We start from the raw sequence: 13820 nt of genomic DNA, 5'->3' as shown, positions 1-13820 counted from the left end.
GAGCTGGAAGCTGATCTGATCACTGGGGAGAACCAGCGTGCCACTCCAGAGTGAGCCTGTGACAGCCCGGTGCTTCCATATGTGTAGCGAGTAGCCCGCCTTCTCCAAACAGGCTAAGAACTCATGAGTGCCCGCTCTTTAGGCACCCGCTGTAACTCCAAAAGCTTCTGTGCTGCAGGGGTGGGTAAAGCAAACACAAGGAGATTATGGACTGTGTGCTGAAACGTTTAAGACACTCACCCCCAGTCACTATTAGATCTGGTTTGAATCCATCATCTTTCTTTAGATCACTTTGCCACCCCAGTTCAGACCCAGCCATATGCAAATCAGTCTTGACCATGTTCTTCATGGGAACAGTCCAGCCCGAACCTCCAAGCCAGGTCTTCTCTGGATCGGAAACAAGCTTCCTTGAACCAGTTTTGGGGTAACACCCCTGATCAGGCAGGCTAGCTTGAATCCAGTGGCAAAGGGTGCAAGGGGTGAGTAAGGCTCAAACTGGGCCTTTGGGGCCAGGTGAATTTGCTGCAGAATGTGCTGAGGCACCCAGTACACTTTTGACTTATTTCTAAGAGTCAAAGGGAAGCTCTTGAGTACGGCCTATTAGTGAGCATTCCTTAGATGAGGCCACGAATGAATGGGCTATAATCCCCGATCACATTATAAGCAAGAAGGGTGGACAGGAACGAACGTGCCTGACAACTACTAGAGTCCTGACCTCAGGGGGATTATTTTATTGCTCATGAATGCCGGTATTCCTTTGAATGTGTTAAGTTAGAAAGAAAATATTTCTTTGTCTTAGAAAAGTAAGAATTGGACTGGACACTGATTTATAGTTCATACTGTGTGCACTTTGAGTTATGTGTCATGTTACCTTTATCCACAATTCCTTCCCAGAGAGAGCCTTTGACTGCGAGTCCACAGCTACCACTCAGAGTCAAGTGCAGGACAGATACTTGGCCTAGTTGCTCAGGATCCATAGTAGTTTGGCCCTGGGACATCAGGAGTAAAAGGCCTCAACCACACGGTTGGGCCCAGTAGCCCATGTGCGCCCTGTGGCCCTCAAAAGGGGTCCTGACAGTAGACTTTTAAATTACGGAGGGTAAAGAGTGGAAAATACAAAAGTGATGTAGGGTTTATAAGTTCATGCAGAACAACATTAACACAACAAACAAAAATTATTATGTAGTTGAAATTAAAGCATTATGTTGGGTGAATTGTGCTTATGCTAATGTTAGTCAGTGTAGGCCTCAAATTCAAAATGGCAACTTAAGCCTTCAGCCATTTTCCAGTACACAGTCATTTTTTTCACTTCTTTCTAATTCCGCACGTAGACGATTTATGTAGCAGTAATTTGTTTAACATTGCACCTGGATAAAATTTCACTTTCCCAGGTATAAAAAATGATTGATAATTTCCTTAGAGCACCGTAGCACAATCTTCAGCTGAGAGTGAATTGTTTCAAGGCCTTACCTATCAGGAGCACTGTGTGAACTTGCCCTTGTGTATGTGGTAATATTGTAGTGTCTGAAGATCACCAGCTATTGGAACTGTATTAAAGAGATTTGTGGGATAGTGCTGACAAATGTGATTTCGACCTAGCTCCATCAGACTTCCCATATGATCTTGCCCCAGCTCCCTTTCTCTCCCTGTACCACCACTAGCTGAGGGTCAGGCCTACAAAGACTGAGACACCTTCAATGCAAGCACTTTTATAACGCAGGACTTACCATCCTCATGTCAGAAACAAATCCTCACCCACACCTCAGGAGCCCATGTGAGAATAGAAATAGGCATTCCCCATTTCTGTAGCATACCCTCGGGGAATTACTTCAGTTCAAAACCTTCAGTGCTTGATCTGAGCTGGTGGTTGCCGGTGGGGCCCATCAGCGCTTATTTTTGGGGACCAGCAATTACTCTTCCTCATCAGAATTCGGCCAAAAGAGGAAAAGGCTCAAGAGAAAGACATAACAACTGTGACAGAGGGAGAAAGCAGTCATAAAACAGAAACTGCAAGAGTGAGATGAAGGGGCAGTCACTGTCTGGAAGTGGGTAAACGGGCATGATATGGAATCAAGAACTTGTGAGCAAGCCTTTGGTCCCAGCACTTATTCTTTTACAAATTAGAGCATTGGAATGTTTTGTGCTCCATGGAAAACAATGGAGTGCTCCGGGCTTCTAATGGCCAGTAGAAGCCAGGAGCATCAACATATCAATGTTTACCAAATGCTCAAAGAGCCTGAGGGGATTTCAACCCTCTCAGGCTCTGTGAAGTCTTTGTTTTACAAATTAGAACATTCCTGTCCCTTAAGGGTGGAATGTTCTAATAGCCTTTGAGCCCTCCGTAGCAGGCTCTACCGACCATTAAAAACACCCTCCCTTGTTGAAGGCCCTCACCTTCGGCTTGGGCCTTTAATACTGGAGCAGGCTTTTAATGGCTGGTAGAACCCGCAACATCTAATATTGAGGACTGCTTAGACCTTATCTACAGCTCTAACAGACACAGCTCAGGCAAACATTGTATATGCTGTTGGGGGGTTTACATCTACCTCTCAGTAACTTTGATTGAGTTCTTGGGGTCAGTGTCAGGAATGACAAGATACTCCAGCCTAAGCACACATAGGAGTTTGTGTAGCAATCGCAAGTATGAGCACTGAGCTAATTGCTAAGTGCGGTATTTAGCACATGCTTTAATTATAGTACTTCCCATAATTTACTGCTGATGCCTTTTGGCATTTCAAAGTTGCCAAGAACTACTAGGGTAAAACACATGGTAAAGAAGCAAACATTGTTGCAGCAAATAGCAAATCAGCATGCTGTGTGTCATTTCCTTTCCCATAAATTGCAATATGCAGTAGGTACCACACTTGGTAAATGCTGCTCCCTAGATATCAGTACTCAGTGATGCAGCAAATTAATTATCACCATCCAGTCCTACCATGATCAGTGCTTTATGTGGAACTCAATAAACCAGTGATAGATAAATATATATACCCCACAATTAAAATAAGTCCCTGTCTCCATGAGGCTCGTGGACTGTAGGCCTAAACTTGTAACTGCAATTTTCATGATTTCACCTCACCTTATCTGCTATGAATAGGGAGCGATCATTTTCATTGTAGTCTCATTTAGGTGTAGCCTAGCATAATTTACTATAATTTCAGATACTGATAATTTAATTTCAATTACATGTCTTCCTTGAATACAACATTGTCATACTCCTGAAAGTGCATCTATATCACAGTATTGTATAGTTCCATATTTACTACAATATCATTCTTCAGCCAGGACCAATTGGAAAATGAAACCAGAACAGCATGTCATGACAAGCTCACCACCAGTAAATCGCAAATGTAAGAAAAAACGTTCACAAATGGCTAATTAGACATTGGGTGCACTTGCAACAATAACACATTACCAAGGGTTTATATATGGATGACAGACATCCATAAATATTTTTTTATTTGGGATCCCAATAAATGGTAACCCTCTCTTATGCCAATGCCTATGTTATTATTACAGGGAATTTATGAAGCACAATTACACCATTAGGTCTCTTGGCGCTTTAACCCTGTCAGCCATTCAACCTCACTGCTCAGACACAAATGGGTGGTGAGGAAAGGGGTGTTCCATTGATCTCTGGTACCCTGCCAATAATCTGTAATTTGCACTCCCCATTCATTGATTCATGTTTCCATTCTGCACAGCTTTTTACTGTGTTCAATGAAACATTTTCTAGTTATTAAATCTTTTCTCTTTTCCACAAAGAAGTTTGATAGTTATTTAGATTCACCAAATGTTCTTTTTATATTAGAAAGTATATCTATGTACGTAACTACATTTGATCTTCGTTATCTCTATATCATCTTGCAACATGTTTGTTCACTTATTTCGTTATTTCTCACATATCCCCAATGCGTGTCGACACTTCCTTCAGGGCGTGATATTGTTATAAAGAAAAACCATATAGAATCAGAAATCAAAAAAAGTTGTCAAACCATCATTGCTCCTAATCATTAATCACTTAAATATTATGAAAATATGGATTAATATTTGGGGTGGTTGTGAGACTTCACCACCTAATAATGCCATTTATCCGTACCAGCTCCTGTCAGATTTATTTAAATCAAACCTTAGCTCCATCCTAGGTAGTTGTGGCAAAGAGTGTCACCCTTACCTCAAAGGTAAACAAGTGTAACGCATTTAGTAGTGCCAAAACAGTTAATAAGTAAGAAAAATAACACAATAAAAACCCCAGATCAATTTATACAAATAGTATTTATTTTAATTTTAAAATAGACACCAAAACTAAAATCTGATGTGGGGAACCAAAGTTATGATTTTAGCAAGGTTTTTTTATAAGTCATTGATATTCCCTTAAAGTTTTGTAAATCCAGGCTCAGTTCTTGCATCAGTGGATATTTCCAACCCTATTTCAACCGTACATAGCCATTGAAACATATAGATCTACTCCGACGCCATTAAATCTGGCAGTTTTTTCCAAATTTACAAGACCACGGAATGAAATAGACACCACAGAAACGCTTTGGTGGGCATATCACATTTTACGCAGTAGGGCTAAACATGACCTATTATTTGCTATCTCTGCCCTCCTGCAGTATAACCATCTGATACCGGCGCTGTCGAGTCGCGGAGAGGTAATGCTGGCTGAAAGGTTGGGATGGTCAACTTATACAGATTGATACCCTGGGGACATTTTCATCCCCCGTCAGTAAAGGAGGGGGCGGTTGCCTCATATTTGTCTGACCTGGTCCTCTACTACTATAGGATTTGCGCTACCAGCCGTAAGTTGCACCGCTCCTTCCCTGTGCCTCCACCTACACATACAGCAGTAGAGGGAATACTGACACACACATCTCAGCATGAATTAATCACACACATATGCAATGCCATGCAACTGTCCTATCCCGTAGTCGTACAAAAATCTGTGGAGCTCTGGAATGAAGATTTACCTTCGTTGCTGACTGAAGACCAAAGGAAATTGTGCTGCGGGCAGCTGGAATTGCTCTCCCCAAACTACAACTTCGATTACTCAATTTAAAATTTTTGCATAGGTTTTATAGGACACCTTCACAACTACTACGCATGGGCCTCCAGGCTGATGCCAAGACGTGGTGATGTTATGCACCACTGACCCCTTTTCTACACATGGCTTGGCACTGTCCCAAACTGGCAAAATACTGGGAGGATGTTTTTGCAATAATTAACGCGATTCTAGACCTTAGGCTGGAGCCGACACCCCTGTTGTGACTCGACGCCTATTGGCGATACTGCTCCTGCTAGCGAAGAGATGGGTGGCCATGTCTTGGGGGCGGGCGGGAGTTCCACTGACGAAGTCCTGGATTGCTGACATTACAAACTGCCAGGAGCAGCTTAATATGTTCTGGAGCTAATGCAGACGGCATCCAGGACCCGCGGTATTTGGAGTCCTTTTCAAGATTGGGTTAGGACTCAGACTCACATGACCAGAGAGGCAGAGGTATCTTAGAGGCACAGTACATAAGATGGGATGAAACATGTCATGGAGTGGGGGGCCAAGCAATGGGCTGTGGCTGTAAGGCCATTCTTAGCTAACTGTAGCCATTTGATGCTGTTTTACCTGATGGGTATGCTTATAAATCTATTTTGTCTCGGCTGAGGTATCCGTCATAATGATCATTTTTTGTTATTAAATGTGATCGTGATGCTGTGCTAATTTCCTTTCTTGTTTGGGGTTGAGGGTTTTATTTTTCTCATTTTGTAATGTACATTTTATGAACTCTTGTTTGGGGCGTGATTATGTTCTACCATTGCAATTGGTTTTGATGTGTATTAGTACGCTTTAAATTCCTTGTTGTACTGGTTTAATGAAACTCAATAAATAAAAAAAAGTTTCATAAATCACTGCTTTTCATTTGTTGCGATAGTCTGTGAGTTTAGAACACAAGGGTCCAGGCCAAAGTCAAAGATCCAGGCCAATTGAAATGGAGTGTGGGTGGGATCCAGGGACCGGGTGTGTGGGGCCCAGGGACCGGGTGTGTCCCCATCAAACTTTTACCTTCACATTTGTGAAAACTTTCTGGTTCTTTTTCTCATTCACAGGCTCAATGTAGGGGTCCTCTGCAGCTTTTATCCGGTGTTGGGTTCCATGTTAAAAGACAGGCGAAGGTCTGCGGTCAAGTGGGAGCCTTGGTGTTCAACAGGGTTTTGAGATTACATACAAACAGGCCCAGAGGATAAGACTCCCTCCCTTCCTCTACGAACCCACAAAGATCAACTGCGGAGTACCCCAAGGATCATCGCTCAGCCCCACGCTTTTCAACGTCTACATGACCCCCCTCGCCACCATTATCAGACAACATGGGCTCAGCATGGTGTCATACACCGACCACACCCAGCTCATCCTCTCCCTCACAAAGGACCCTGAAAACACCAGACTCTGCTTCCAAAATGGAATGAAGGACGTCGCAGACTGGATGAAGAATAGCTGCCTGAAGCTATTCTTCATCCAACTCGGAGAAGACTGAGGTCCTCATCCTCGGACCCTCCGCCTCCACCTGGGCCTACACCTGGTGGCTGCCGCCCTTGGGAGCCCACCCACTCGAACAGACCACGCACGGAACCTCGGCATCATCCTTGACTCCTCCCTCAACATGACCCGACAAATCAACTCCGTCCCCTCCACCAGCTTCAACTGTCTTTGCATACACCGCAGACCTTCAAGTGGATACCCCCTGAATGAAGAAAGACTGTCACCCACGCCCTCATAACCAGCAGACTGGACTATGGCAATGCCCTCTACGCCAAAATCAACAGAACTCTGCTACACAAGCTCCAAATCACCCAGAACGCCACAGCCAGACTCCTCCTCGGGACCCCGCAACACGAACACATAACCCAATACCTATGAGACGTCCACTGGCTCCCCATTGAGAAGAGAGCAACCTTCAAACTGCTCACCCAGGCCTACAAAGCCCTCCACAACATCAGATTCAAATACCTCAATGGGAGAGTCTCCTTCCACGCACCCAAAAGGAACCTCCGCTCCGCCGACCCCGCCCTAGCAGAGACTCCTGCATCCGCAGAAACAGAGCTGGCAGAAGAGCCTTCTCCTATGTCACAGCCAAAGCCTGGAACAAGCTCCCTGTTAACATCAGATGCTCCCCGACCCTGCACACCTTCAGGAAGAACCTCAAGACCTGGCTCTGCGAATGAACCGGAGCTGCACCCCACCCTCCCCCCAGCGCCTTGAGACCCTCACGGGTGAGTTGCACGCTTTACAAAATCCTAATTGATTGCTTGATTGAACAGGCAAAGTTGCAGTAGTGTATGAGCCTCTGATTCTGTGCAGAAACAGTTCTTTTGCTGTAGGCTTATAAAGTTCACTTCTGTAGGGAGTAATAGGTCACTCTAGCACCAGCCAAGGGCCCAGGACCTGGGGGCTAGCACTTGTTCTCACTGGCCTCCACCAACAACGTCCAGGGCAAGACTAATGGTAACTGATCAGCAGGGCCCTTTGCAGGTGCAGGTCTTCATTAGCTTTTGTACCCCTTAAGCCTAACAGGAGGCTAGCCCACTATCCCTTGGAGTCCACTCTCTGGTCCTTGTCACAAGTGGGAGCAGGTTCAGCCTTTGAGTACCTCAATGAAGTCAACAGAAGCCCTTTTTTTCTAAAGTCCTGACTTGGTTCAATAGGTTCAGTCCTTCTTTTGCAGACTTTTCCTTTGAGATCCACAGATGTAGTCCATCTTCTGTTCTTTTCAATCCTATAGTGTTTTGAGGCTGGTAATCCAGTGGTATTCTGAGGTTGCAACTAATAGGGGCAAAATTGCCATGGGCAAACCTTCACACTCTTGTATCAATTCCTAGGATGTTGCCACTGATCCCAGAGTGCATCTGTCAGCCTTACAAATATGAATTTCACGTTTGCACCTTTAGCTAGTTTCCAAGTCTATATATCTCACTGAACATTAACAATTTTATTAAACCTCTGCAATTTTACGGATGATAATCAAGAGAATACTGTGTAGGATATTATACATAATTGCTGCCTATAAAGGCAGTTCTGTAAGCAATTACACAATTTTAAATACATTTGTTTATGAAATGTATCAAATTACCTCTTACTGATATTGCGAGTCTCTGTGGTCAAGGCATTTTTTTTGTGTTTGCTTCATGTTAGTCCTAGCATTTTGATGCTAAAGTATAAGTGCTCCCTTTGTAAATTGTGCTTATGTTTGTCTATCCAAGATTTGCATATTTGAGTTTCTGGTAAGTCCCTAGTAACCTGCAGTACGTGTGCCCATTGTCTGCAAATAAAATGCTACCAGTGGGTCTGCAGCACTGTTTGTGCCACTCTCATGAGTAGCCCTGCAAATCTGTCACATGACTGACGCTGCAGTGTCTGCAAGTGCAGTTTTAAAGTGCCATGTCGACCAGGTAAGCGCTCCCACTTGCCAGGCCCAGACCTTCTCTTTTATTACATGTAAGGCCCTCCTAAGGTAGGCCCAAGGGAACCACATGGGCAGGGTGAAGTGTATGTGAAAGGCATGACATGAACTTGAGTGTTTTACATGTCCTGATAGTGAAATAGTGCTAAATCCATTTTCTACTGCAATCTCTTCCATAGGGTGTCATTGGAGCTGTCTTGCAACATCTTAGAAGTGTGACTTTCAATTGGGAAGAGATAGAGATTTGAAGTTTGAGTTCCCTCAAAACAGGATTTAAAAATACATCTTTCTTTGAAAGTGGTTTTTAATTTGAGTGTTTGAAACTGCCACTTTTAGAAAGTGGGCATTTTCTTGCTTTACTATCCTGGGCCTATGCCCGCCTGTGAAATCCACGTCTGGGTTAGACTGACAGATGGGATGTTTGCGCATTCACTCTAGACATTAGACAGAGTTGGCACTGACACCAATATTGGGATGTGCTTGTCCTCTCACAATGCTGTTTCCACCCCATTGTAGTGTGCTTGGAGCCAGGACAGGGCAAAGCAGGATCTGTGCACTACCAATACTATTCTTTAAAGTATGCCTTCTTCAAAGGCAAAATGGGGTATAATTATTGGACCTACAACCCCACATTTTTAGGACATTTCCGGACTGAGGACTCAGTCAAGAAGAAGAGCTGAAAAGCTATCAGGAGGAGTACTTCCCCTTTTCCGTGTTGCTTTGTTGGGTTGGCCTGCAGTTGCTGCTTCTGTCTGTGAGTAGTGAACTAGACTTTGCTTTCTGGAATCATACTTTCCAAGTTCTCCAAGGGTTTGTATATGCTTGCCTCAAAGACTTCATCTGCAGCTACCCCAACCTCCTCTGATGGGAGTTCTGACCTGCCAAGTGGTATTAACTCCAGTTTGGGGCTGTTTAAGGTAGTTTTGCTGCCTCACGAGCTGAAAATCCTCGCATCACCCTTTAGTGTTGTTTTTCTCACTGCAAGCTTGCTATACAGTTGATACAGCACCTGTTCTCGGCTGGAAATATCGCCACAACCCGAGTCCAGAGCACCATATCTCTGGCGTCTAAGACCACCACTGTGACTTCGATGCAGATCCAGCTGTGCAGTTGGAAGAATTGACGTATGAACTGTTCACGGCTGGAAGAATTGATGCAGCACTTGTTTCGGAGCTGCCTAGGTTTTCTGCGCATTGCACCTGTGCGCCAAGTATCCATCACTTCGCCCCGTAGTAAGGAGCCTCTTTCAAATTTGAGAGATCACTTTTCCTTGCAGTAAAGAATCAATGCAACACTACTCCTGCGTACAGCAGAAGTGACGCCTCCATTCCCCAAAAACTCAAGCATCACCACAGCACCGTGTATTCTGATACTTCCCTCCTTTGCGACTGCTTTTCCTCATGGATTTTGACGCACCAAAGGTATTTTGTGCTAAAAATGAACAGATCTATACAGTTCTATGGACTGAATTTCTTAAACCTTTAAAAAGTGATATCTTGAGTTGTATATCTTGGATTTTTTTTATTTTGGCCTTGTGTTTAGATAAAAATTGTTTTTTTTCTAAACTGGTGTGGTGTCCACTTGTAGTGTTTTCACTGTGTTATTGTGTGATTTATGTACAAATACTTTACACATGGCCTCTGAGATAGGCCTGACTGTTTGTACCAAGCTACCAAGGGTGTGAGCAGGGCTTATCTTGGGTGTGTAACTCCCTTACCCTGACTAGTAGGAAGGGTCCCTACCTGGACAGGGTGCTTACCACTGCCAACTAGCGACCCCCATTCGTAACAGTTAACTCCTGACATACCGCAATTTACCTCCTTTATTTTTTACCCGTCTCCCCACATATTTGAAAAATAGTGTGGTAATCAAATTACTTTGTGCTGAAATTATAAGTCTCATGATCCACAGAAAAAAATCTGATCATGTGTGGTGTTCTCCTTACAACTATTTATTTGAATACCTTTATTTCATTAATGTGTCCCAGTTGTAGCATGTTTAAAATGCAGCAATGCAGGCTCTCGGTTTATCTGTCTAGGACCTCTGTTTATCATATCATCAAAAACCAGCAACTACGAGTTCCAAAATAATCGAACACAGCACCAAGCATCTAGATTCATCTGTGTGTGAAAGCTGGTTTCCGTATCTTACAAAATCTATGACTCCAGGCCAAAAATACATACTTACACAGTTCCAACTATAGTCCAGTCCTTTGTTTATGTTCATACTGATGAACAAATGTACTTGCAATCTTGGAATGTTAACTTACAGCCTATACTGTAACATTGTTCTACACAGTGTGTTCAAATGTAAATACGCCTTGAAAGTGTGAATCTATACTACTATTATAAAGAGAGAACTTGCACCTTTGAGCCAGGTAAACTCGAAAACTACACCACCAATCTGAACACCCAAGACATCTTAGAAAACCTCAGGGCAAGCAGAAGGACATAGGCTACATAAAAATAAAAAATAAACGTTGTTTAAAATATTTACAAATAAAAATAAAGTAGTCCCTTGCAAGTAGCGCCGGCCGCGACGTATGCGTGAGGGGAGTAGCATGAGTGCCGGGAGGAGCGTCTGCGTGAGGGGAGAAGAGGAGTTCACCAGCAACAGGAAGAGGGGAGAACATGAGCGCCGGGAGGAGCTGCGGAGCGGTGAGAAGCGGAGGAGCAGTGGCAGCGCGGGGAGGAGCAGCGGATGAGGTAAGTCGGAACCTGGGGGGGGGGGGGGGTACAAAGCCAGGGCGGGAGGCGGGCTGGAGGCTCAAGGCGCGAGGCAGGAGGCGGGAGGCGGTAGGCGCTATGCGCAATGTTGGGGCGGGAGGCGGCGGGCGGCGGGCTCAAGGCACAGGGCTCAAAGTGGGAGGCGGTATGGCCAATGTCTGGGCGGGAGGCGGGAGGGATGCGGACTGGGCAATGTCGGGGGGGTGCACAGAGGATTAAAATGCTGCCCCCAGCCCCTTTCTGCCCCAGGCAACGCTGGGGCGGGCTGCTAGTACTGTATATAGATGTTCACACTTAATCTCTATGCCACATTCATCACTTCATTGCTATGAATTCTAATCTGGTCCTTCAATTATGTTGTTAGGGCAGGATACGTTATAGCTGGGAAAATTAATGTATTCATTCTTTGCAAACCCAACTTAAACTATTCAATTATTAGAAATGCTAGGGTTATAGCTAGAACTTACATTTTTAGTTGCACACCTCAGTGCACAGTCTTGCCACCTCACTCCTCACACTCCATTAACTATATTCACCCCCTTATCTGTGCATTTGTTATAACCTTGCATATTACATGACTAATAGCATGTGAAATTATGGCATTAATAACCACACTTATGACATCTGAAATTACATTATTTCTGAGAATACACTGCATGGTAGAGTGGCGTCTTAGAGTAAATGTAGTGTGGGGAGTGAGTTGACAAACCTGCATATGGAGTTATGTGACTAGCAGTAAATATAAGGCGTTGCGCAAATTAGAAATTTAAATTAGAATTTCTAATGTTTGTATAATTTAAGTTGGGCTTGTAAAGAAAGAATAAAAAAAGGGTTTACTAACTATAACTTATCCTTAACATTTGATAAAGTTAATTGAATTTAAATGGTTTTTATTTTTAATAAAAATGTGTATTGAATTGTAGTGCAGATGTCCTTCAGTTGAGTGTTGTTAAGTAGAGTGTTGTGGATTATAATGGAGGACAGAGTAGTACAGTGTAGTGTCATAGAATGTAGGGGCAGAATAGAGGTTTGTGGAGAAGAGTCAAATGACATAGCGTATAGAGGAGTAAATTGCTACATTGACAAGTGACCCTTCCCTGGCGTGACTGGGAACAACGTGGGAGTCTGCTTGCCGCTTGCCTTTTGCCTTGTTGACCACCTTGTTGACCACTGCTTGCCGCTCCCGCTGCGCGGGAGCCGCTTCGCCCTTGTGAGGAACAACTAACTCACCAACGCTGCTTGCACCTCCCTGGTTGCAGAGGGAGACCAACATCAGAGGAGGCTGCAGGGGTAAGCGCGCAGGGACTCACTATCCCAGGAGTCCCTGCATGACCACGTGACATCGGTCAGCGCCCCCCTGCGTGCCCGCCCCCACCGGCAAACTGTTAAGAACAACGCTGGGACCTGCCTGTTTGTGACCCTTCCCTGGCGTGACTGGGAACAACGTGGGAGTCTGCTTGCCGCCTGCCTTTTGCCTTGTTGACCACTGCTTGCCGCTTCCGCTGCGCGGGAGCCGCTTCGCCCTTGTGAGGAACAACTAACTCACCAACGCTGCTTGCACCTGCCTGGTTGCAGAGGGAGACCAACATCAGAGGAGGCTGCAGGGGTAAGCGCGCAGGGACTCACTATCCCAGGAGTCCCTGCATGACCACGTGACATCGGTCAGCGCCCCCCTGCGTGCCCGCCCCCTACCGCCATCCTATAACATCAAAGGAGAGTCCGTCTTGCGGGACGCCGGGCTAAGCCCGGGCAAAGGGCGGGCCGTCTGTGGCCGTCCGGGGCCAGCAGGGGCCGGGACGGGCCATCCCCCTAACATCTTCAGGTAATTCAGAGGACTATTGTGAGGGGGTATACAGAAATACAACTAACTGCATTAAGCATCTGTACATGTCCACATACTCTCCAATGGCTACCCGCTCAGGTAGATGTTCACGGAGAGGGGGAAATTCTACGTTGGGGACTATGGATAATTTTATCACCCGTGCAGTTTCTGTAGTAGAGAAGGAGATCATTTTAGCGGAACGTAGACTATCACGTGAATATTTGTCGCACAAGCGATCCTCTATGGGGTCTCTTGCGGAGGCTAAATCTCCTTCAAACAATGACATCCCAGTTGAATCAAGTACCGCCCAAATTCCGAGCGACAAACAACAACCATGTGTCGTTGACTTGAGACCGGATAGTGATTTTTTTGTAATCGCACCTGACCCGGCACCTTTACACAAAATAACAACTAATGCCGGAACCAGAAAAACTATGAACGAAGTAGTGCCTGCACCACCGGTCTTGCCCCTAATAACGATACACGATACCCCCACAGAACATACTCTTCAAACATCTCCTCAGAAGACAGGTAGGGTTGCTGCAAAACGGAAAAGAATAGTCACCCCACGTAAAGCCTACAGACTAAAGACCCTAAAAAGAATTCGCAAAAACTACACGAATGTGGGAGTCCACAGTAAAGCAGTAGCCAATGATGCTACGATTAATGGGATAGAACGCAGTGAACCTCCAGAGTGCGACCTACCAAATACTTCTGTTAGCACCACCATGGCCATCGATGTAGCAAACAATTCTGAAGAAATACCAACATCAGAATTGTTGATGGAACGGATCCAATCCCTCATGACATCCCTATTGCTGCCAG

This window comes from Lissotriton vulgaris, chromosome 10 (genome assembly GCF_964263255.1).
Source record: "Lissotriton vulgaris chromosome 10, aLisVul1.2, whole genome shotgun sequence".
Classification (NCBI taxonomy): Eukaryota; Metazoa; Chordata; class Amphibia; order Caudata; family Salamandridae; genus Lissotriton; species Lissotriton vulgaris.
Note: the sequence above shows the minus strand (reverse complement) of the source record.